A 26,218-nucleotide genomic window follows, 5' to 3' on the forward strand; every position below is an offset into this window, starting at 1 on the left:
CCCAGCATCAACATCCAATCTGGAGGGAAGAGAAGGAAGAAGGGTTACAAAATCCATGGCTCGGGAAGATCCTAACATCTTGGTATCAAACAGGTCCACCCTTGGGGATTCCTCTTCCCTAGAAGATTTGCGTCCTATCATTGAACTTCAACAGAGGTCAGACGCTCTTGAAGAAAAAATAGAGGGCATGCGTTCGTCCTTAGCAACCATTGATGCATCCCTCCAAGCCCTCCTCCTCCGACAGGATGACCATGGGTATCGAGCACCACCGCCGGTGGGAACTATCCACCACCAGCAAAGACCCTCCAGCAGCAAATCATCTCCCCTCCCCCCCCCCCCCCCCCCCCCCCCCCCCCGTACCCTTATGGCTCCTCACACATAAGGCCCTAATTCAGTTCCCAGGTATTTCAAATTGGATTTTCCTACATTTGATGGGTCTAAGGACCCCTTCATCTGGTTACACAAATGTGACCAATTCTTTTATCATCAAAAAACACTAGCGGATGACAAGGTTCATTTGGCAGCATACCACATGCTCGATGAGTATGGTATCACCAGTTCCAAATTGAACATTTGGTTCAGGATTGGCTGACCTTTAGACAATCTTGCATGATGAGGTTTGGGTCTCCAGTTAGTAGCAATCCATTGGGCGAATTGATCAATTATAAACAAACTGGGCCACTAGATGTGTACCAAAAGACTTCCACGAACGTTTGGCCAGAGCTAGTGATTTTGTCCGGCCTTCCAAGTATGTTCAAATCTTTACTGATGGACTGATCGACGCTCTGCGTCTGGAAGTTGAATTATAGGGTCTTACAGAATTGGACCATGCTATGAATTTGGCCAGGGCAATTGATAATAAACAGCGTGTTCTGAAGGACTCATTGGTCAGAAAACCATTTTGGCCAAGTAGGACCCATGCCCCAATGCAGGACCCCCTGTGCCAGCACCCTATTCTGGGCCTCCACGTTTTGGACCCAATGCAGCACAGTGTGCTGAAAGTTCTAACTCTATGCCACCAACCCCTTATATCAAAAAATTGAATAGACAGAAGATGGAACAGAGAAAGGCCAAGGGCCTTTGTTTTAATTGTGATGAACAGTATGTCCAGGGTCACATATGCAAAAGATTATTCAGTGTGGTTCTTTGGGAGGATTGTGAGGACATACTACCAGAGGAAGACATTGTTGAGACAGAACATGAGGGCCCAGAGATTTCACTTCATGCCATGACAGGTCTGCGCAGTTCTAACACCATGCAAGTTCGGGCACAATTGCACCATCTCCAGTTATTAGCTTTAGTTGATTCTGGCAGTACGCATAACTTCATCGGTCAGCCAGCGGCCGAACAACTTGGGTTAGTAGTTCAGCAGACCATCGTGTTATGGTCCTGGGGTTAAGTACCTATGTCTTTCGCTCCTAACAGGCCGGTCTTTTGGGTAGTATTGGCTAGGTGCTTAATATTTAGTATCAGAGCTAGCGCTGCATCCCGACTTCAAATCCCGGCGCCCCAAAAAATGGATGTGGGTGGTCACGCACCTAGACTGACCCGGGTTCGACCTGGCTCCGGTTGCTCTGTTGTGGTAGCCTTTGCAGTCGTCGGCTCGGGGAAGGGCGGGGTACTGTTATGGTCCTGGGGTTAAGTACCTATGTCTTCTGCTCCTAACAGGCCGGTCTTTTGGGTAGTATTGGCTAGGTGCTTAACACTCCGTCTCCGTGGCCAATGGGGAAAAAGCCACCAGTGTGGGTATTTCTATAACTACCCCCTTTCATATTGAGGGCCACTCCTTTCTTGCCGAGTTCTTGATGATTCCACTGGCCGGTTTTTATTTGGTACTCGGAGTTCAATGGCTACAACGGTTGGGGCCTATTGTGTGGGATTTTCAGGCCCTGACCATGACCTTCACTGAGGACCAGAGTCCGATCACCTTGCATGGTACCCATGCTCCGGAGTCAAGCGTACTTCAGTCAGTTCAGGTCCAGAGCACCGGGCACTGTAAGTTAGCTCAATTACTTACCGACTTTGAAGATTTATTTCATGCTCCTACTTCTCTTCCGCCTATTCGCCACTGTGATCACCACATCAGCTTGAAGATGGGAACTGACCCGGTGGTAGTTCGGCTTTACCGTTACCCCCACTTACAGAAGGATAAAATTGAGAGCCAGTGCCAAAATATGCTCACCCAGGGAATTATTCAGCCCAGCAGGTTTCCTTTCTCATCCCGGGTATTATTGGTCAAAAAGCATGATAAGTCGTGGAGGATTTGTGTGAACTACATGCAACTCAATGCTCACACAATAAAAGACAAATTTCCCATCCCAGTGGTGGATGAGTTTCTAGATGAGTTACATGGGGCCACTATATTTACCAAACTAGATTTGAAATTTGGCTATCATCAGATTCATGTTCATCCTTAAGAAGTGGAGAAGATCGCGTTCCGCACGCACCATGGTCATTTTGAGTTCCTTGTGATACCCTTTGGTCTTTCCAATGCGCCGTCCACATTCCAGGTGCTCATGAATGAGGTATTTAGTTCTATCTTGCAGAAATATGTTCTCGTATATTTTGATGATATATTGGTGTAAAGCAACCATTGGGACGAGCACCTTCAACACCATCACTAGGTATTTACTCTTCTCCGCTCCCATCATTTGGTTTTAAATAAGTCCAAATGTTCTATGGCCACCTCTGAAGTGGCATACATGGGCCACATTATTTCAGTAGTTGGGGTGAAGGTTGACCAGACTAAGATTCAGGCCGTCACAGATTGGCCTCCTCCCACCTCCATCACATCGTTAGGGGGATTTTTGGGCCTCACTGGGTATTACAGAAAATTTATCCGTAGCTATGGCCAAATTTCCGCACCGCTCCACAACTTCCTCAAGAAAAATGCATTCACCTGGTCCAAGACAACGACTCATTCTTTTCAACAGTTGAAAGAAGCATTATCTTCAGCGCCAGTTTTGCAGCTACTGGACTTTGATGAGTTATTTGTGGTGGAATGTGATGCTTCGAGCGGCGGTATTGGTGCAGTGTTACAGCAACAAGGCCATCCGATCGCTTATTTCAGCCGACAACTTGGCCAACACCATCACAAACTAGCAGCTTATGAGAGGGAATTGATCGGTTTAGCTAAATCAATACAGCATTGGCGGTCTTATCACCGGGGGCGTCCATTTCTGATTCAAACCGATCATTACAGCCTGACGTATCTTCTTGAGCAGCGCCTCACCACCTCCCCTCAGCAGCACTGGTTGAGTAAATTGATGGGGTTTGACTTTATAGTTGAGTATAAACTTGGCAGTTTGAATGTGGGGGCTGATGTTTTGTCTCTTTAGAATTTAGGATCTCATGAAAGGAACTTTAGATCAACAAGAAAGAAGAAGAGGAAGAAGAGAGAAGGAGAAGAGAAGAAGAAGAACATGGAAGAAGAGAGTTTGGATTAAGGGAGAAGAGGGTTGCGTCAAAAATAAAAATGAGGGCTGGACGAATTTGTGGAAAGAGAGGAGAGTGATTCAATGCCCTACCTCTTAGCCAATGCATTTATTTATAGTTTTACAATACCCTTAGGGCTACAACTTGATAAAACAAAAGACATAAAAGGAACACATATTTACACTTCTATGCCATCTTTATGGAAAGTACCATATTTTACACATATGCCACTCCTTTGACGTGTGGGCTTCTTGTCTTGAGCTCATGGGCTTGAGCCCATCTTCCAACACCCCCTCAAGCTGGAGGAGAAAAGACATCATAAATACCCAGCTTGCCACATATAAATGATAGGATTTTAGATGTAACGGGTTTAGTGAGAATATCAGCTACTTGATCTTGAGATGACACATGTTTGAGAGAGATTATTCCTGCTTGAAACTTCTCCTGTATAAAATGACAATCCACCTCAATATGTTTAGTTCTTTCATGAAAAACTGGATTTGAAGTGATATGAATGGTTGCTTGATTATCACAATGCAGATTCATGGACCCCTTTTTATAAAAACCTAGTTCGGTAAGAAGGGTCCTAATCCATAAAAGTTAACTAACGGTATGGGCCATAGCTCTGTATTCTGCTTCGACGCTAGATCTTGCAACCACATTTTGCTTCTTACTTTTCCATGTAACCAAGTTTCCCCCAACCAGAGTACAATAACCTGATGTAGATTTTCTATCATCAGGAGATCCAGCCCAATTTGCATATGAGAAGCCTTTTATATTGAAGTGCCCATGTTTTTTATACAACAATCCTCTTCCTGGAAATCCTTTTAGATAATGTAATATTCTCTCTAAAGCCTGCCAGCGGGTAATTTGTGGTTTGTGCATGAATTGACTCACCACACTTATAGCATATGATATGTCTGGCCTAGTTACCGTGAGATAAATCAGTTTTCCCACGAGTCTTTGATATTTGCCAATATCAATATCACCTTCATTTGTCGCACATAATTTTACATTTGTATTCATAGGTGTGTCAACTGGTCTACAACCCTTCATTCCTATTTCTTCAAGGAGATCCAAGACATATTTCCTTCGAGACAATATTATCCCATGTTTGGATTGAAGAACTTCTATACCCAAAAAATATTTAAGCATACCAAGATCTTAGGTCTTGAATTCTTGACATATCATCTATTTCACCTCTTGTATTCTCAAAGCATCATCGCCGGTTAAGATAATATCATCCACATATACGGCCAATAATATTTTCCCTTTGACCGTATCTTTATAATATACCGAATGATCAATTGAGCACCGATGAAAACCAAACCGTAGGAGTGTTTGACTAAATTTATCAAACCAAGCCCGAGGGAACTGCTTAAGCCCATATAAAGACTTTTTTAACCGGCATACTAACTCCCCCTCAACCACATAACCAGGTGATTGAACCATATAAATTTTCTCACTGATATGACCATTTAAAAAAGCCTTTTTAACATCCAACTGATAGACGGGCCATGAGGAGTTAAGAGCAATAGATAAGATGATGCATATCGAATTCAATTTTACAACAAGAGAGAAGGTCTCCTCATAATCTATCCCATATCACTACGTATAGCCCTTAGCAACCAGTCGAGCTTTAAGACGAGCAACTGATCCATCCGGATTATGTTTCACCGAAAAAACCCATTGACAACCAACCGGTCTTTTGCCTTTCGGGAGTGATGTTAAGTACCAGGTTTGGTTTTTGTATAAGGCGTGCATTTCTTCATCCATAGCCACCTTCCATCCTGGATGTCTCAGGGCATCCTGATACGACTGCGAAATGGAAGTAGAAGAAAGGGACACAAGAAACTGAAAACACTCGAAAGACAAGGGATGGTGAGACATAAAATTCGAGATAGGATGCAAAGTAGTACAGGAGCGACGCTCTTTTCTTAAAGCAATAGGCCGAGTATCAAATTCAGGCCCATACACAGGAGGAGAAGGACTTACCTCGGGTGGATCCGACAACTCCACAGGTGAAGTACGGTCGGTGCATCAGGAGATGGCTCCACTTCAAGATTGAATGGCACAAGCGGACAAGGAGCAATAGAAGGACAAGTCCATCCTGGAGGAGCATCATGGGAGGAGTAGAAGGGAGTGTCCTCAAAGAAAGCCACATCCCTAGAGATAAACATTCTCCGAAGGGTAGCATTGTAACAAACATAACCTTTTTGGGTGCGAGAGTATCCAAAAAAAATGCACTTCATAGACCGAGGATCAAGTTTATTTTTATGTGGAGATGTAACATGAAGAAAACACATACATCCAAACACTTTCAAAGGAAGAGAAAAAGGATCTTCACCATTAAATAACACAGAGTAAGGAGTTTTATGATGAAGGATTGATGAAGGTAACCTATTAATGAGAAAGCATGCTGTAAGTATAGCATGAGGCCAATAGAAATAGGGTACCTTCACGGAGTAGAGGAGGCCCAGAGCAACTTCAAGAAGATGACGATTCTTCCATTCAGCAACACCATTTTTTTGAGGAGTATAGGCACATTATGTTTGATGAATAAGCCCATTACTCTCACAAAATGATTTGAAGTCATGAGACATGTATTCCTTAGCATTATCAGATCTAAGGGTTTGAATTTTCTTCCCAAATTGTGTCAAGACCATAGCATGAAAATTTTTAAACAAAGGAAGAATCTCGGAACGCTCTTTAAATAGATATAACCAAGTCACTCGAGTAAAATCATCAACAAAAATGACAAAATATTTAACTTGGGAAATATTTGAGAAACATAAAGGGCCCCATACATCAGAATGTATTAGCTCAAATGGAGCAGTACTTGTAGTTGTAAGACAAGCAGAATATGTACTCCTGACATGTTTACTAATTGACAAACCTCACAACTGATATTAGAAAGTCCTTTTAAAGATGGAACCAAAGAACGAAGTGAAGGGGTAGACGGATGACCAAGTCGGTTGTGCCAAAGTTGGGCCTCAGATGTAGTGGACGATAATGCAACTAATGGTGGAAGAGTGAAGTAGTACAAACCCCCCTTTTCATAGCCGCCACCAATCACCCGCTTCGTAGTGAGATCCTGAAAGACACAAGAAGACGGTGAGAAGGTGATAGAGCAATTTAATTGTTTGGTCAATTGGCTAACCGAGAGAAAATTTAAAGGAAATTGAGGAACAAACAAAACATCTTGAAGGGGAATAGATGAAGTAAGAGAGGAGGAACCTTTGCCAAGGACCTTGGTTTGGGTACCATCCGCAATAGTAACGAATTTATAAGGATAACAAGGAGATAAGGACTGCAACAAGTGTTTGTTACCTGATAAATGTTTGGAGGCCCCAGAGTCATGATCCAAGAGGAAGAGGAAGAAGAGGAAGAAAGCATACTTGAGGCAATAGTAGTGGCAGTAGTAGATGATGAGGGAATAGATGATTCCATGAAGGACTTCATTTTCTGAAATACAACATAGTCCTCAGCCATAAGAGTCACATTTTCGGATGATGATTCAGCCTTATCTTCATTTTTCTCAATGTTAACTGAGACTGGGTTAGCTGTGGCCCAATCAAGCTTGCCATGAAGTTTCTAGCATGATGTCACAAGGTGGTTCTGACGGCCATCATAAGTGCAAAGTTGAGGCTCAGTACGGAAAGAATTCTGACTCGTTCTACCACCTCTATTTTCAGCCCCTCTCATAGTTCGACCCCCTCTCATATTTCTGCCCCGTCCTCGGGATGAGGAAGATGTTCCCCGATTGCCAGAGAACATCGCTGATGGAGCATCAATAGGAGAAGGAGGGGATGGATCCGGTATCCTAAGTAATGTAGCACTAATATCATCGAAGGATGGAAGAGCAAAAGAACTTAGAAGTTGAGTTTTGGCCACCTCAAGGTATGGTTTAATATTCGATAAGCAAATGGCTGCTGCCAAAGCTTCTCTTTGTCATTCTTGAACGGCAATATCATTGGAATATGGCTGAGCTAGTTTTCATCCTTGAAGAAGACCACAAAATTGTGCCAAAAATTCATGAATATTATCTCCATGTTTCGTATGCAGCATGTTTTGTAAGACATCATATATTTTTTGTAATGAAGCAGTGCTTGAGTAAAGCTTGGAACAAGTGTCCCATATGTTCTTGGAGGTTTCCAAGTTGACCACATTTTTGGCCACCTACTCTTCCATGCTATTAATGAGCCAACTTATCACCATGTTATCATCCTTAACCCACTTGTGGTAGGACACATCTTCTTCATCAATCGGAGGAGGAAATTTAACAACGTGGCTCAAGAGGTCACGAGTAATAAGAACCCTCCGAACCGATTGTGACCAGCTCATGTAATTGGAGAGACCTCTAAGTGGAATTGTAGTAATACGGAGTATATCACTCTTATTACTATTGTATCCAATCTCCATGATGAGGCAAGTAAAATATGGAGGTCAAGGGAAAAGGCCTTCTTCAAAGAACAATTACTCTATGTAATTTGAAGAACCCGTAGACCAAATCAATCACCAACAAAAGAGAGCAAGAACTAATTTCTTTCACAAGGGCAAGCACCAAATTATCAACAAATTTGTGCCTTTAGAAAGTGATAACAACATCCAGCCATCACTCAACTTCTCTTGTATTCATAAGAACAAAGAGAAGAAAGTAGATGCAACCGATTAGGCCTTAATCCAAACTCCAACAAAAACGAGCAATAGACAAAAATCTAGAGAAGATTTAACAACAAACCAAGACACTTGGAAGAGATTTATCTTCAGCTCATGGGAGACTTCAACATAAGAAAAAATTCAGTTGTTGAAGTTAAAAAAGAAACGGAACTACAAAGGGTAAATGACTGTTGGCATTTCATCAAACATACAATGGGCATCCAACAACATAACACAAACCCATGAGCAACCTAAAGTAGGAGAAGATATAGCAACATGTGCTGGAATTCTACCTCAAATGAGATGGATCCAAATTACATAAAGGTAATTGAATTTCACCCATCAATCTTAATAAGATGCAAACAACAAATGATCTTGATCACTCTTGTAATTGATTTACAAGGAGTCAAGATTATAACATCAATTTAGTCATAGAAATAAATCTTTACAACATATAAAGATTTATCTTGACTTGATGTGACTCAAAATTCAAGAAGTAAAGAAAAACAGTAAAAAGGAGTATGTAAATAATAAAAGAAAACAAAAAAAAACATAAATAAGAAGATGATGAACTTATCTCTTTATGACTGAACTCCTTTTACAACTTCTTGAACAGATTTCATAATAACTCCATGAAGGTATCCTAAACTCCTTTCTCTGATACCATGTAGAATTTAGGATCTCTTGAAAGGAACTTTAGATCAACAAGAAAGAAGAAGAAGAAGAAGAGAGAAGGAGGAGAGAAGAAGAAGAACATGGAAGAAGAGAATTTGGATTAAGGGAGAAGAGGGTTGCGTCAAAAAGAAAAATGATGGCTGGACGAATTTGTGGAAAGAGAGGAGAGTGCTTCAATGCCCTACCTCTTAGCCAATGCCTTATAGTTTTACAATACCCTTAGGGCTACAACTTGATAAAACAAAAGACATAAAAGGAACACATATTTACACTTCTATGCCATCTTTATGGAAAGTACCATATTTTACACATATGCCCTTCCTTTGACGTGTGGGCTTCTTGTCTTGAGCTCATGGGCTTGAGCCCATCTTCCAGAGCTGCACTTACATGCTATTAGTCAACCTCGAGCTCTCTTGTTGGATTCTATTAGGGAGGAAACACAACAACATCCAGAATTCATTGCATTATATCATGATATTCAGCAGGGGACATTGGATAGACACTGGACGATCCAAGATCGACATTTTCACCTACCGCTTGCAACTTCCACCCGATGTTACAGTCCCGAGTCATTGATCGTGTAACACGGCATGGGATTTGTGAATCCAGCACTGGTACTGAGTTGCTGGACTCGGTATGAGGGTAAAAAAAAATCTTCCTTGCTGGTTTTCTCTCACATGGACAAGATTTGATGGATACAATATCTTGATTGCTAAATATATGAAATTAAGTCATCAATGTTGACCAAAATAAAGTAAGGAGAATGCCTTTTTTCTTCTCACGGAAATCAGGGTTTCAAACCTGATTTGGTTGTAGCAAGTCAAGCTATGTACACCTGGCTTGTAGCAAGCCTTGGCCCATGTGCATGAATGATTACCCTCTCTTTCCTTTCTGGCTCCAAGCTTAGGAACAACAATTAATCTCCTTACGTGAATGACCAAAAAACTCCCCGCTTGCTGCTCGTCAAGTGGGTTAGACCCCTTGATGGTGGCTAACATTGATAAAGAGGGAGAACCCTCTCTTTGGGCTTGGAAAAGGGGCAGGAAGCTCCTCTTCTTAGTATGGATGATGAAGGATGAATTTGGGTGAATATGGATGGCAATGGGGGGGTGGCGGGGGTGAAGGATAGGTTGGATTTTTGGAGTAAACCCTAAACTCGAGATCAAGAGGTGATCTCAACCTGTTTAGACTAGGTTATTCTAAAATCTCAAAGCTTGCCTATTTCATTCATACCTTTCCCTTAAATAGGTCACGTCAAGGAGTTTTAGGGTTAGGGTTACAATAATTCCCCATAATGCCCTTACATATAAAGTAATTAGAAATAACTCCTACTTAAAATAATATAAGAAATAAATCCTACTCAAAGAAATATAAGAATTAAATCCTATTGAGTGAGTTGTTGTTGTCTTCTTCGTTGTGTGTCTCGGTGTGCTATTGAGTCCACAACACCCGAGGCCAAGATCCACAATGTGTTTCATGTCTCCCAACTGAAGGCCTTCCAGGGAGACTCCCCATTCCTGCACACCCCTCTGCCCCCACTACATGAGGGACGTGTCCTTTCTACTCCTGTGCAAGTTTTGCAGGCTCGTCGCATTCAGGGTGATTGGGAGGTACTAGTGCAGTAGGTGGATGCTGACCCCATTGACACTACATGGGAGCCCTTAGCCGCTTTCAGGGCTCTATACCCCACTTTAGAAGCTTGAGGACAAGCTCTTTCTCCAGGAGGGGGGGGGGGGGGGGGGGGGGGGGGGGGGTGATGTTATGGACTCCATAGCATCACGAGTTATCTACAGGTGTAGGAATTAAATTATGTTATTTCCCTTTTCATTTATTTCAATTTGGTTTGGTTTTGTTTGGATGTAAATTGGAGTGAACCAGTGGACCCACGGGTCTAACTTGTATTTTTGTCCCCAAACCTATTTATTGGGACGACAAGAGGAATGAAGATTAAGCATTAAGAAATCTAGTTTAGACAGGTCAGATTCTCCCTCAGAGGTCTAGGTCAGATTCTTCCTCAGAGGTCTAGGGCGAGCTTCCTTCACAGCTCAATCATCTCTATTCCGTTATCACCATTCCACGTTCAATAAATAGTGCTTCTCTCCTTGCGTCAACATCCAATCTGGAGGGAAGAGAAGGAAGAAGGGTGACAATATCCATGGCTCGGGAAGATCCTAACAGCCCACCTCTCAATCATCCGAGCCTACCAAGTCAGTGCCTCCCCCTCAGTTTATTAAACGTCTTTCCAAGTCCAAAATGGATCAACGGAAGGCCCAGGGGCTCTGTTTTAATTGTCATAAAAAGTACTTTCAAGGCCACTTATGCAAGAGGTTGTTTTGGTTAGAGGTAGAGGATCCTGAAGATAGCCCTCCCATAGAAGAAGATGAAGAGGTCAGCACGGAAGAGGAAGCACCAGCCATTTCCCTCCACACCATTATAGGGTTACACAACACCACTATGATGCAGGTCCATGCTGGTATTTAGGCTCTGATGTTACTTGCACAGGTTGACTCGGGCAGCACCCACAATTTCCTTAGCCAACCAGCACCCCACCAGTTGGGTTTGCCACTGCAGCACAATTCAGGCATTTATGTTTCGGTAGCTAATGGGGAGAAAATTACCAGTGTGGGGTTATGTTCAGCAGTCACTTTTTTCATTGAAGGCCACACCTTCCAGGCAGATTTTCTGGTCATTCCGCTTGCTGGATTTTATTTGGTCCTAGGCATTAAATGGTTGTAGCAGTTGGGACCAATTTTGTGGGATTTTAAGTCCCTTACTATGAGTTTCAACCAGGATTACCAGAAGCTCATGCTCCATGGTATGCCTGCTCCCCTACTGTGTACTTTCCAGACTATCCAGATTCGGGACTCAGAGGGCAGTCAACTCACGAAGCTTATGGATGAATTTGCCGACTTATTTCAGCAACCTGCTACCCTGCCTCCGATATGGGCTTGTGATCATCGTATCCGGTTGAAGTTTGGCACCGAGCCAGTAGTGGTACATCCATACTGGTACCCCCACTTCCAGAAGGATGAGATAGAGCACCAGTGTGAGCTCATGTTAACTCAAGGCATTATTCAACCCAGTCGTGTGCCTTTCTCGCCACCGGTTCTGTTGGTAAAGAAACATGACAATTCATGACAGTTCTGTGTGGACTACAAGGAGCTCAATGCTCACATGGTGAAGGATAAATTTCCCATTCCAGTGGTAGATGAACTATTGAATGAACTTCATGGAGCATAATTATTTATAAAGTTGGACTTGAAATCCAACTACCATCAAATCCGGGTCCACCCTGATGATGTCGAGAAAATGGCTTTCCATACCCACCACGGTCATTTTGAATTCTTGGTGATGCCATTTGGTTTTTCCAATGCACCCTCTACCTTCCAGGCACTCATGAATGAGGTATTTCGTCCATTCTTGCGCAAATATGTTCTTGTTTTTTTATGATATCTTGATCCATAGTCAGAATTGGGGCGACCACATTCATGCGGCAGGTATTCCACCTCCTATGTTCCCACCATTTATTCCTTAATAAGTCCAAATGTGAGATGGGGACTTCCGAGGTCGCCTACTTGGGTCATGTCATTTCGGCCTCCGGGGTTAAAGTGGACAGCAACAAATTCAGTAAGTGTAGGACTGGCCGACTCCGCATTCGGTCATGACTTTGAGGGGGTTTTACGGGTTGGCCGGCTATTATAGAAAGTTTATTTGTGACTATGGCCAGATCGCCGCACCGCTTACAATTTTACTCAAGCAAAATGCCTTCACATGGACCGATGTAGCTGATTCATCCTTCCAACAGCTGAAACAAGCCTTAGCTTCGGCACCGGTTCTCCAACTTCTAAACTTTGAAGAAATGTTCATTATTGAATGTGATGCTTCCGGCGGCAGCATTGGCGCCGTCTTATAGCAGCAAGAGCACTCCATAGCATATTTTAGTCGACAGTTGGCCCCACACCACCACAAATTAGTTGCCTATGAATGGGAATTCATGGGCTTAGCCAAAGCCATCCAGCATTGGAGGTCCTACCTATGGGGTAGGCACTTTGTGATCCACACTGACCATTACAGTTTGAAGTACTTGTTGGAGCAACGTTTCACGACTTCCCCCCAGCAACATTGGCTCAGTAAGCTCATGGGTTTTGATTTCAAGGTGGAATACAATCCAGGCCGCCTTAACAAGGGCACAGATGCACTGTCACGCATGGATTTGTTGGAGCCTCAATTGCATGCTATCAATCAACCATGAGTCCTTTTGCTCAACTCCATCCGAGGTGACATTCAGAACCATCCTGAGCTCCTAGATTTGTACTGGAAAATTGAGCAAGGCATTGTGGATCCCCATTGGGAAATTCAGGATGGTCTCATATTATACAAGAAGCGCCTTTTACTCCACCACTCCTCTCCGATTCTCACCAGCATTATCTTTGCCTTGCACGATAGTACTCATGAGGGACAGCAGAAAACTTATTTTTGTATTAGCCATGACTTCTATTGGAAATGCTTGAAGAGTATGGTTGCTGATAATGTCTCGATGTGCCAAGTTTGCCAGAGGAACAAGGCCAATTCTCTACACCTAGCGGGCCTGCTACAACCTCTTCAACTTCCGTCTCAGGTATGGGCCGATATCTCCATGGATTTTATAGAGGACCTTCCCAATTCTTCGGGTAAAATTTGTCATTCTGGTTGTGGTGGACCGGTTTTCTAAATACGAGCATTTCTTGCCCTTGGCGCATTCGTATATAGCAACACTAGTAGCTCAGCTCTTTATGGAACAGATTGTCCGTCTGCATGGCTTACCAGAGTCCATCACCAGTGACTGTAATGCAGTTTTGCACCAATGCTTTTTGGAAAGACCTCTTCAAATTACAGGGTACCAAATTGGCCTTCTTCTCTGCCTACCATCCTCAATCTGATGGGCAAACTGAAGTGGTGAACCGCACCCTTGAGATCTATTTGAGGTGTTTTGTTGGGGACCACCCCAAACAATGGGTACATTGGTTGGCATGGGTGGAGTACTGTTATAAGACCTCTTACCATATGGCACTCAGCACCACTCCCTTCAATGTGGTCTATGGTTGTGAACCTCCTCGCCCCCTCTCTTATGACCCTGGTTTGTCTCGCTTGCCGCTGATTGACCAGGCCTTGGGTGAACTGGACACGATGCTTGCACAGGTCAACTTCAACTTGCAGAAAGCTCAGGCCATGATGAAGCATAACTATGACAACCGTCATAGGGACCTTTCTTTTGTTCCGGGAGATTATGTTTGGTTGCACCTTCAGCCTTACAGACAGCGTTCACTTTCAACCGCACGGAGGCACAAACTTTCCCCCAAATTTTATGGCCCTTTCCAGGTCTTGGTTTGCATTGGCAAGGTGGCTTATCACCTGAAACTCCCACCAAACACCCGTATCCATGTCGTTTTCCAAGTATCGCTCTTGAAACCATTTCGTGGCGACTCACCCATGCTGCACACACCCTTGCTGCCATTGCATGAAGGTCGTGCTCTGCCTTCTCCCGCACAAGTTTTGTAGGCTCGTCGCGTTCACGAGTCATGGGAGCTTTTAGTTCAGTGGACTGACGCCGAGGAGCTTGCTGCCTCCTGGGAACCACTCGAGGAATTTTGGGCCCTCTACCCCACCTTTGAGCTTGAGGACAAGCTCTTTCTCCAGGAGGGGGTGATGTTATGGACTCCATAGCATCTAGAGTAGCAGGTAGACGTAGAGGATAATTTATGTAATTTTTTGAATATTCTCTTAGGTGGCATTTATGTAATTTCAGCCAGAACTTGGGCTTTGCGTTGGCTATGTAAGCGGGCATTCCTATTATTTATAGGGGTGTCATTTGAATGGAAAGCAAGCTTTGAGCCATAGGTAAATGAGATCATGTTCTCTCTCTCACGAGGTCTAAGGGTGGAGCTCCTTTGAAAGCTCAAGTCTCTTCATCCTCCTCCTCACGAGACCTCATCTATCAACGTCTCTTCTCCTTCTTCATCCTGAGTTCCTCATCTGTCAACATCCCTTCTTCTCCCTTCCGAGCTCTTCCTCCATCAAAGCCTATTCATCTACTTCCTCCCGAGATTTACATTCACCAACGATCCCTTCATATTCTCCTTGTTGAGTTCGCCTATCCCTAGTGACTGTTCATCTTCCTCGTCTGAGTTCATCATACACTGCTGGACGTTCCAAGAATCCCAAGTCCAGATCTTCATTGTCTCTAATCCTGGAAACTGTTCATCTTCCTCGTCTGAGTTCATCATACACCGTTGGACGTTCCAAGAATCCCAAGTCCAGATCTTCATTGTCTCTAATCCTGGAAGACCGAGGAGAGCGTAGGGTGACTCAATCCATGACTAGAGAACCTAATAGGTGTAAAGCATTTGACGCAGCATGGCATGCATCTTCCATTAAAATTTCTGTAATGGAGAAACTCGCTGCCATAGAAAAGGTCATACGACCTAAACTCACTCGTGACGCTGTCACGGATGGTAGAAAGGCCGAGGGCCAAAAAATTCCACCATCTCCGAGCATGAAATATGCACAAAACGAAAGGCAGTAGACGCTGTCTCAAACTGGAAGCAAGGCCAAGGGCTAGAAAACTTACCAATTTTCGTGAAGGGAAATCCAAAGCCAAACAGTAGGGACCCTGCACATCCAAAATCAGAGTCTAAGACATCGGACTCAGAACTTCTGAAATCAGACGGCGGGGACCCAGATTTTTGGAAATTGGAGGGGTATTCCACAACCCCCTTCTCACGGGAAGCCATACGCCTTCCACAGGCAATGTAAACAAATCCGAGATAGCTCCCTCTCAGAAAATTACCAAGCGAAGAAGCCACAAAGGGGTGCTGTTAGCCGTCAAAAAAAGCCCAACTGGCAACCAACCGTAACACTTTTCCGTTGGGGTCCGTCGTTCCAGCAACCGACATGGCGAGGAGAAAAAGGGAGAAAGGAGAACCAGAACGCCTCTCAGACCATGAGACGAAAAATCCCCAAGCGGAGAAGCCACGACGTCCTCCTGTTCTCCTCCGGAGAAAGAGGAGGCTCCGTCGGACAAAATTCCGGGGGGATTTGACTTTTGGACACCAACTCTCACTCTCAATCTACCTCTCAGCAGAACAAAGGGAACCTAATTTCCAAATTTGTTGGGGTAAGTATTGGCAACCTCAAATTTGTATTCAGTCTTTCGGGAATTTAGGAAAAAGGGACAATGACAGGCAATTGTATGATGGAATTCCGGCTAGTGTGTATGAATTCTGAGATAGAATTTTTTTGGGGAAGCCGGGATTGATAGAAATTTCTTTTGGATGTTGTTTTATTTTTCTACTGCTGAGTACAACAACTGTGAGCTTGTTCTTGGTCAAATTGACAACGTTGTGCTGAAATTTTTGGGTCCCATGTATGATGCTCGGGCCCTGTTCGTAGAAAATTTTCTATTCTGTGGGAGTTCTGAATATGAGAAGGGAGCCAACGTGGTGAGAAATGGAGATAAATGTTTTTTGGGTGTGCTAGGAATGGTCTTGTGGATGCATTATTTTTCTGTGGGTGGGTTGGACAGTAGGACGAATTTTCCACTGGCTATTGCTAGTACAATGCAGAAAAGGGCTTCAGTTGTTAGCTGGGGTGGCACTAATCCAGAGGAGATATTTGATGAGTACAAAAAGACTTTGCTAGGATTGTCTAGTGCTACTGGTTCTAACTTCATCATTGGAGTGCTCTGTAGAGAAGGTATGGTGGAAATGGCAATTGCCCTATTTTTTGAACTAAAAAAAAATGGGTTGCCACTGCATGATTTTATTTATATGAAATTGATGGATGCCACATTTAATGAAGGTGGTGAAGTGGGTCTCTTCGAGTTGCTTCACCAGATTGAACATTTAGATTCTGAGAAACTTGGTTGGTTGTATAATGATGCTATTAGTTTTGTTTTCAAGAAAGGTTGTCTTTATGCAGCTTCTGGTGTTTACTTTGAAATTAGGAGAAGAGGCATACTTGTGCTTGGTGGGTTTTCTGTCATAGGTGCCAGGGAAGTTGCACTTGCATTTCTTGATCGTGGAATTATTCTCGAGGCAATTAATGTTCTTGATGAAATGGCTGAAATAAAGGTGGAGTACTGGAATCCTATGTTAAGGAGTTTGATGTTTTTGGGAAGAGTAGATTTAGCAAATCAGGTTTTTGTCAACAAGCTTGTTATAGATTTAGTGTCGTGGAATTCCATGATTATGGGTTATGCAAGGGGCACCATAACAAAGTGTCATCCAGCCACTTCGTGTGGTTATGAAAGATTTCTATCTAAACATTTTGTGGTTCATAACTTTCTGTATAGAAGTCCATTTCCATCACACCAACGAGGCTTGCCATGTATGGACTAGTTGGAAGAACGAGCTGAAAGAATTTCACTTGGTCAAGGAATTCAATGCTTTTCCTTAGGTGCTGGAATTACAACTTATTCTGTGGGAGAAAAATTTCAACTAAATGATGTAATTCAGGCTCAATAATTTGATAGAGATATTCTCATTGCAATATTTGAAGTGGTGTGGGAAATGGAAAAGATAGAGTAAAATTCTTCTAACTGTCAAATTTTGAGGGGTTATCTCATGGCCACTCTCTTTTATGAGCCTTAAACTAGGACCAGATTGTCCTTTGAGTCGGCCTTGAAAATGTTCGGTGGAGAAGTTTTGACGTCAGAAAATGCACGGGAATTTTCTTTATCAGGAAAAGGAGAAAGGCTTGAAGATACCATAAGAACTGTTGAAGGATACTTTGATATAATTTCCATGAGGCACTTTGAAAGTGGTGCTGCCCGAAGAGCTGCATCAACAGCAGTAATTCCTGTTATTAATGCTGGGGATGGTCCAGGCCAGCACCCTACACAACCTCTATTGGATGTGTATACGATTGGAAGAGAGATATGCAAATTGGACGGCATTAGAATTGCCTCAATGGGAGATTTGGCAAATGGCAGGATGGTTCAGTCATTAGCTTATCTGCTCGGGAAGGACCAAGTTGTGAAATTCTACTTTGTGGCTCCTGATGTAGTGAAGATGAAGGATTATATCAAGGAATACATGACATCTAAAGGGGTAGAGTGGGAAGAAAGGACAGATCTGATGGACGTGGTGGCTAAATATGATGTAGTCTATCAAACACGTATTCTACATGAGAGATTTGGTGAGAGGATTGATCTTTACGGAGAACCTCGTGGGAAGTACATTGTGGACCGTAAAATGTTGAATGTATTGCAGAAACATGCAGTAATTATGCATCCCCTTCCGAGGCTTGACGAGATAACTGTCGATGTGGATAAGGATCCAAGAGCTGCATATTTCAGGCAAGCAAAGAATGGCATGTACATTCGAATGGCTCTTCTGAAGCTTTACTTCTTGGTTGGTAAGGTGAAGGTCTGGTGATCTTCAACTTGAAATTTCAGTCACCGACATGATGATGTTCAGTTTTGTTTATTTATCAATTTTAGAGTGTGATTATGTGATTGGAATATGAAGTCGAAATAGTAAAAGAAAGATATCTGGTGTTCAGGTTTTTTTTCTAAAAAAAGGAAAAATTGCTACTTGGGTGGAATGCTCCAGTTTTGGGCGTCCAGAGGGCAAACACAACTACCGCGGATGCTACTTGGGAATAGGTGGAGATGTCGGCATACAGACCCTACATTCAAGCTTGAGGACAAGTTCTTTCTTCCAAGGGGTGTAATGTTATGTATGCAATAACATTATTATTTTAATTTTTTTCTTTAATTTACTTTATTTTATTTCCGTTAAAGAATACATAGGCCACAGGGGCATTTTTGGAATATTTCATTTTTAGGGGTAATTTTATAATATTTTATCTTAAACATTGTAAGGGTGAACCCTATTTAAGGGGTAAGATGTTAGGTTCTTCCCTTGCCATGGATCGAGTCACCCTTCTTTCCTCTCTTCCCTCCATGGATGATCTTGACGTTGGAAGAGGATTCTTGTTTCTTGAACGAGTAACGGTGGAACTCAATTAGAACGAAGGAGCTTTGGAGGAAGCTCAACCTTGGACCTCAAAGGGAGAAATCCGACCTAGACCTCTGAGGGAGAATATCTGACTTGTAAAATATAATTTTCTCAATACTTGCCTCTCTTCTCCTTCACGTCCCCCTAAATAGGGTTGAGGATGAAAATACAAAGATGACCCATAGGTCAAGTGGTTCACGCCACATTACACTGAACCAACCCAAAGTAAACCAAACCAAATAAAGTAAGCCAAACCGAATTGAAATTACAAGAAAAGTAAATTGACATAATTTAATTCCTATGCCTATGGATAACTCATGATGCTATGGAGTCCATAACATCACCCCCCCTCCCCTGGAGAAAGAGCTTGTCCTAAAGCTCAAAGTATGGGTAGAGGGTGTGAAACCCAGCTAATGGCTCCCATGTCGTGTCACTGGGGTCAGCATCTGCCCATTGCACTAAGATCTCCCAATCACCTTGAATACGGCGAGTTTGTAATACATGTGCCGGGGTAGAAAGTACACGTCCCTCATGGAGTGGGGGCAGCGGGGTGTGCAGCAAAGGCGAATCACCTTGGAAGGATTTTAATTGTGAGACATGAAAGACGTTGTGAATTCTGGCCTCTGGCGGAAGCTGCAATCTGTAGGCCACTGTCCCAATGCGGTCCATCACCTGAAAGGGACCATAATATTTAGGAGAGAGCTTGTGACATTTGGAAGCTGTCAACAACAGCTGCCTGTAGTGTTGGAGACGCAATCAAACATAATCTCCAGGAGAAAAGAAGACTTCCCGGTGCTTCTTGTCATAATATTTTCTCATAGAATGTTGTGCCTCCTGTAGATGAGTGCGCGCCTCAGTGATGAATGTGTCTCTTTCAGCTAATGCTTGGTCCAAAGTGGCGACTTTAGAGGCCCCTGGTTCTTAGGCTAAGAGACGGGGAGGTTCTCTACCATATACCACCTTGAATGGGGTTGTGCCGAGTGCGCTGTGGTAGGAGGTGTTGTAACAGAACTCAGCCCAGGCGAGCCACTTAACCCACCTCTTAGGTGAGTCCCCCACGAAACCGCGGAGATACATTTCAATGGTTCTGTTGACGACCTCTGTCTGGCCATCTGTCTGCGGATGGTAGACTGAAGAAAAGGCTAATGTTTTGCCCTGTAACTTGAAGAGTTCTTTCCAGAAGGTACTTTTAAAGATTGCATCCCTATCACTGGTAATTGAATTAGGCATCCCATGTAAGCGGACAATGTTATCCATAAAAAGTTGAGCGACCTGAGTTGCAGTGTAAGGATGCACCAGAGGAATGAAATGCCCATACTTAGAGAAACGATCGACCACTACAAGGATAACAGATTTACCCGACGAAGATGGAGGTCCATCTATGAAGTCCATAGAAATATCAGACCAGACCTGTGATGGAAGCTGAAGTGGTTGGAGCAACCCACCTGGACTTAATGTTTCAGCTTTATTCCGTTGACAAATCTGACAAGCCGCCACATAATCAGCTATACTGCGCTTCATGCCCCTCCAATAAAATTCCCTACTGATCCAGAAATATGTTTTTTGTCAGCCCTCATGTGTACTGTCATGGAAGGAGGCTAAAATGTTGTTAATCAGAGGGGATGTGTGGTGTAGAAAAATTCTGTTTTTGGAGAGGACGAGATTGTCCTAAACCCTCCAATGGTTTGCCACTGTCCCCTGCTGGATGTCCTGGCATAAGGAGATAATATCTGGGTACTGTTGTGCCTCTTCCCATATAGAATCCAACAAGAGAGCTCTGGGCTAACTGATGGCATTTAATTGCGGCTCTGGAACTTCCCGGCGAGATAAGGCATCAGCCCCTACATTCAAACTTCCCGGTTTATACTCGACAGAAAAGTCAAACCCCATAAGCTTACTTAACCAATGCTGTTGTGGTGAAGTTGTGAGACGCTGCTCAAGAAGATACTTGAGGCTGCAATGATCAGTGCGAATAAAAAAAGAACGTCCCCATAGATAAGGGCACCAATGTTGTATAGCTTTCCCCAATCCGATCAATTCCTTCTCATAAGCTGCCAACTTGTGGTGGTGTTGGCCCAGTTGACGGCTAAAATAAGCAATTGGGTGGCCCTTTTGGAGCAACACTATGCCAATACCGCCCCCCAAAGCATCACATTCCACTAAAAATGACTCCTCGAAGTCAGTGAGCTGCAAAATTGGGACTGATGATAAGGCGTCTTTCAATTGCTGAAAGGAATGAGCTGCTGTCTCTGACTAGGTAAAAGCATTTTTCTTGAGGGTATGCACTCACTGCGGGTCAACCCAGTGGATCCGAATCGGACCCAAAGTGAACCAGACCTGAAATGGATCAGACCAAACCGAACTGGACCAGAACAGAACTGAACTAGACCGAACTTGACTGCTGAACTGAACCGGACTACTTCCCGGACCGGGCCCAAAATCTGAATCAACCCAAAGATAGACAACGGGGAGCTATCGTCCAATCTCTGGAAAAGCTAACAACCGGGTATGCACTCACTACGGGAAAAAAGGACATTCACAACATCATTGTTACGAGATTATTGGTTATCCAGAGTGGTGGGACTTCGCAAAAAAATCTCAAAAAAATTGTTGGGGAAAAGTTGCTCCCTACGGCGAATGTTGCCCATCCATGTATTATCGGTAAAGCATCAGTATTCTCTGCATATTCTAAGAATAGAACTTGGATTATTGATATAGGTGCATCCGATCACATGACAAGGGATTCCAATCAGTTAAAATTTGTCCAACCTTCTCCTCAATCCGTTATTTCCACCGCCAATGGTAGTACCTCTCCTATTACTGGGGAAGGATCAATTGTCTTGTCCAATAGTCTTACATTAGATACTGTCTTCCATCTCTTGAATATAATTTGTTGTCTGTTAGCCAAATTACTTCAACTCTTGCTTGTATTGTAACTTTCTGGCCCTCCTTTTGTGTCTTTCAGGACATTCAAACCCGAAAGATTCTTGGTTATGGTGTTAGACGGGGCAAACTCTACTATTTGGAGTTAACAGAGAATGGAGGATCGAAAATTAGTCAGGCAAATCAAGCTAGTAGTGAAGATAGTGCTCAAATAACTATATGGTTATGGCACTGAAGACTCGATCATCTTTCCTTTGGTTATCTTAAGAAATTGCGACCACAACTTTTTTCAAGTTTGGATAATTTGGATTTTCATTGTGACACTTGTGAACTAGCTAAGAGCCACCATATCTCTTATTTCTGTGTACGAGAGTATCCCAAAAAGATACATTGTAGACATTTAGGGTCAAGTTTGTTGTGTCTAGGCAAAGTATTATGGGCAAAACATTGACAATCGAAGACTTTCAATGGTAATGCGAATGGATCATCATGTGGTAATAATTTAGAGTAGGGGGATTTATTCCCAAGAACAGTAGACGGTAGGCGATTGATAAGAAAGCATGCTGTAAGGACAGCATGGGGCCAATAAAAATATGGGACTTTCATGGCATATAAGAGACCTCGAGCTACCTCAAGAATATCACGATTCTTTCGTTCGGCTACACCATTTTGTTGAGGAGTATAGGCACATGATATCTGATGGATAATCTCATTCTCTTGACAAAATGAGTCAAGGTCTTTTGAGACATACTCTTTGGCATTATCAAACTGAAGGATTTTTATCTTCTGACCAAATTGTGTGAGTGCCATTGCATAGAAAGATTTAAAAATAGATGGTATCTCAGAACGCTATTTAAAGGTAAACAACCATGTTGTGCGAGTAAAATCATCAATAAAAGTGATAAAGTATTTGACTTGTGAAATATTAGAGACACTTAGAAGCCCCCAAACATCAGTATGAATAAAAGAAAAAGGAATGGTACTTTTGACATCTGGACGAGGAGAGTATGTACTCCTCTGATGTTTACTTAACTGACACACCTCACAACTGAATTCTGACTTATTTTTAAGAGATGGAAACATAGAATGAAGAGATTGTATGGAATGATGTCCCAACCGATTGTGCCATAAACATGTCTCATTCTCAGTAGTAGACACCATGTTGACTTTTAGCATGTCCAAGTAGTAGAGCCCCCCTTGTTCATGACCTCCACCAATCACCTACTTCATTATAAGATCCTAAATAACACATGAAGTAGGTGAGAAGGTGACCAAGCAATTAAAAATTTTTGTAAGCTAACTCACGGAGAGTAAGTTTAAAGGAAAAGAAGGAACAAAAAGAATATCATGGAGCTGTAGTGATGGGGTGACAAAAAGCATTTTTCAATTAGTATAGACAAGATCAGGTACTCTCTCCAAAGAGGCCTAAGGGTGGAGCTCCTTCAAAAGCTCACATTCCTACACCATTTGGCGTTCTAAAACCCCCCAAAGCGTTTCCTTCTTTGTCAGCCAATCTGGAAGCCAGAGGAGATTGTCGGGTGACTCGATCCATGGCACAAGAACCTATTATCATGGTATCAAACAGGACCACCATAGGCGATTCTTCTTCCCTATCAGAATTATGGCATTTTGTGGAAGAGAACCATGCTGATCTACAATCTCAAATTAATGGCCTTGACGGAAAATTCCAGATGTTGATGTCCCGAGTGGAGGAGGGCTTTGCTCAGCTTTCCGCCCAAATGGCTTCTTCATCATGAATGGCAGAACATCCCCACCCTCAGCCCCTACCACCACCTCCTCCCCTGTGCCAAACACCTCCACCTCGTGGGGGCATCAATCCAGCACCTCCTATCGTGCCCAGGTACACAAAGCTTGATTTTACAACCTATGATGGGTCTTTCGACCCTTTAATTTGGTTACATAGGTGTGATCATTTCTTTTCTGACCAAGGAACTCTGCCCGAGGGCAAGGTTCAATTAGCTGCCTTCCACATGCTCAATGAAGCGCTTCTGTGGTTTCATCAATTCAAAAACGAGTTTGTGGTCTATGATTGAGAAATTTTCAAGGAGAATTGCATGTTACAGTTTGGTCCTCTGCTTCGCAGCAACCTAGTTGGTGATTTGGTTAATTTAAAGTAGTTTGGAACTATAGAACAATATCAAAAAAAATTCCAGGAAAAGCTTGCCCATGCAAGTCATTTGGTGCGCCCTGAACTTTATGTAAGTTTGTTCACTGCTGGCTTGTGGAACCACTTCACCTAGAGGTGGAATTGGAAGCCCCCACCTCCCTAGCCCATGCCATGAATTTGGCAAGAGCATTGGACACCAAACAGTGCCTCTTCCGAGATTCATTAACAAACGTCCCCCATGGCAACCTCGGCCACAGCCCAATGTCCCTTTTTCCACTCCCCCACGGCCTCACCCCCACACCCCCTCTGCACCACCACCACCTGGATTTATCAAACATCTTACTAAAGCATAAATTGATCAGAGAAGGTCTCAGGGACTATGTTTCAATTGTGACGAAAAATACATAAGGGGCCATCAATGCAAAAGACTCTTTTGAGTGGAAATAGAAGACCCAGCAGAGGATGACTTTCCGGAGGATGTGGACCACACCGAGGAGGAGAAACCAGCAACCTCCCTCCACGCAATGACATGCCTGCACAACACAAATACCATGCAGGTCCATGCCACCATCAATCATCTTATTCTACTAGCACTGGTGGACTCAGGCAGCACCCATAATTTTATCAGCAGCCAGGCAGCACAATAGTTGGGTTTATCACTCCAGCAGAAGTCAAGAATATCAGTCTCAGTGGCTAACGGTGACAAGGTCACCACTGTCGGCTTCTGTTCAGTAGTGCCCTTTACTATTGAGGGTCACTTCTTTGTCGGGGATTTTTTGGTCATACCACTGGCTGGTTTTGACCTAGTATTGGGCATTAAATGGCTGCAGCGATTGGGTCCAATCTTATGGGATTTCCAATCCCTTACCATGAGTTTTACATAGGACAGCCATCAGCTCACCCTCCAGGGCACTAACACCCAGTGCCCATGCACCATCCAGACACTTTCCGTGGTCCTTCAGAGCGGGATAACATAGTTTCAGGAACCTGAAGCCCTTCCTCCTATACGAGCTTGTGATCACATAATTCATTTGAAGATGGGCACATAACCAGTGGTAGTGCGTCCCTATTGCTATCCACATGCAAAAAGATGAGATAGAAAGGCAATGTCAACAAATGCTCCAATAGGGTATTATTCAGCCTAGCCATTCTCCCTTCTCGTCCCCGGTATTGCTGGTGAAAAAGTCATATAAATCTTGGAGCTTTTGTGTGGATTACCTTGAACTCAATGCTCGCACCATCAAAGATAAATTTCCAATTCCAGTGGTAGATGAATTATTGGTCGAGCTACATGGATCTCAATTATTTACCAAGCTGGACTTGAAATCTGGGTAACATCAGATTCGGGTTTACTCAGAGGATGTCAAAAAAATTGCCTTCCGCACCCACCATGGTCACTATGAGTTCCTGGTGATGCCATTTGGGCTATCTAATGCCCCGTCCACCTTTCTTATGAACGAGGTATTTCGCCCTTTCTTACGGAAGCATGTCTTAGTTTTTTTTTTACAATATACTGGTTTATAGCAAAACATGGGAAGCACATTTGCATCAATTGAAACAGGTTTTCACACTTCTCCGAGCACACCATTTATTTCTCAATAGAGCCAAGTGTGACTTCGCCACTTCCGAAGTAGCTTATTTGAGGCATGTGATCTCTGCCTCTGGGGTGAAACCAGATTTCAGCAAGATACAGGCTGTCATGGAATGGCCCACACCTCACACCTTCACAGCTTTGAAAGGGTTCCTTGGTCTCGTAGGGTATTATAGAAAATTTATAAAAGAATAAGGTCAACTGGCAACACTGTTGCACAATTTATTGAAGAACCATGCCTTTCAGTGGTCTAAGTTGGCGGACTCATTGTTTCACCAATTGAAACAAGAATTAGCGTCAGCTCTACTTCTTCAATTGCCCAACTTTGTAGAAGATTTCATAATAGAATGCGATGCATCCGGGGGAGGCATAGGTGCCGTCTTGCAGTAACAGGGACACCACATTGCTTATTTCAGCCGCCACCTCGCTCCCCACTATCACAAGTTAGCCACTTACGAAAGGGAACTCATCGGCTTGGCCAAAGCCGTGCACCATTGGAGGCCGTATCTGTGGGGCAGACCTTTTATGATCTGGACAGACCACTGTAGCCTCAAATACTTATTGGAGTAGCGCCTTACTACCTCCCCACAACAACATTGGCTCAACTAATTAATGGGATTCAATTTTCTGGTGGAATACAAACCGGGTTATCTCAACCGTGGGGCAGAAACCTTGTCACACAGAGAACTGGGGGAATCACACTTGCACGCACTGAACCACCCCAGGTCCCTATTACTGGACACCATCCGTCAGGATACTCGCCATCATCCAGATCTCCTTGCCTTACAAGCTCAAATCGAGAACCATTCCAAGGACACTAACTGGACACTGTAGAAAGGTCTCATTCTC

General features: G+C 43.3%; 1 pseudogene; it reads left to right on the forward strand.

Annotated features, from left to right (window-relative positions):
• Positions 1 to 17,369: 17,369 nt before the first annotated feature.
• On the forward strand, positions 17,370 to 18,182 carry LOC137935300 (aspartate carbamoyltransferase, chloroplastic-like; annotated as a pseudogene).
• Positions 18,183 to 26,218: the final 8,036 nt, after the last annotated feature.

This window comes from Aristolochia californica, unplaced genomic scaffold (assembly GCF_029961685.1).
Source record: "Aristolochia californica isolate CCGP_79_NKW_82.1479 unplaced genomic scaffold, dmAriCali1.0.hap1 SCAF_6, whole genome shotgun sequence".
Lineage (NCBI taxonomy): Eukaryota > Viridiplantae > Streptophyta > Magnoliopsida > Piperales > Aristolochiaceae > Aristolochia > Aristolochia californica.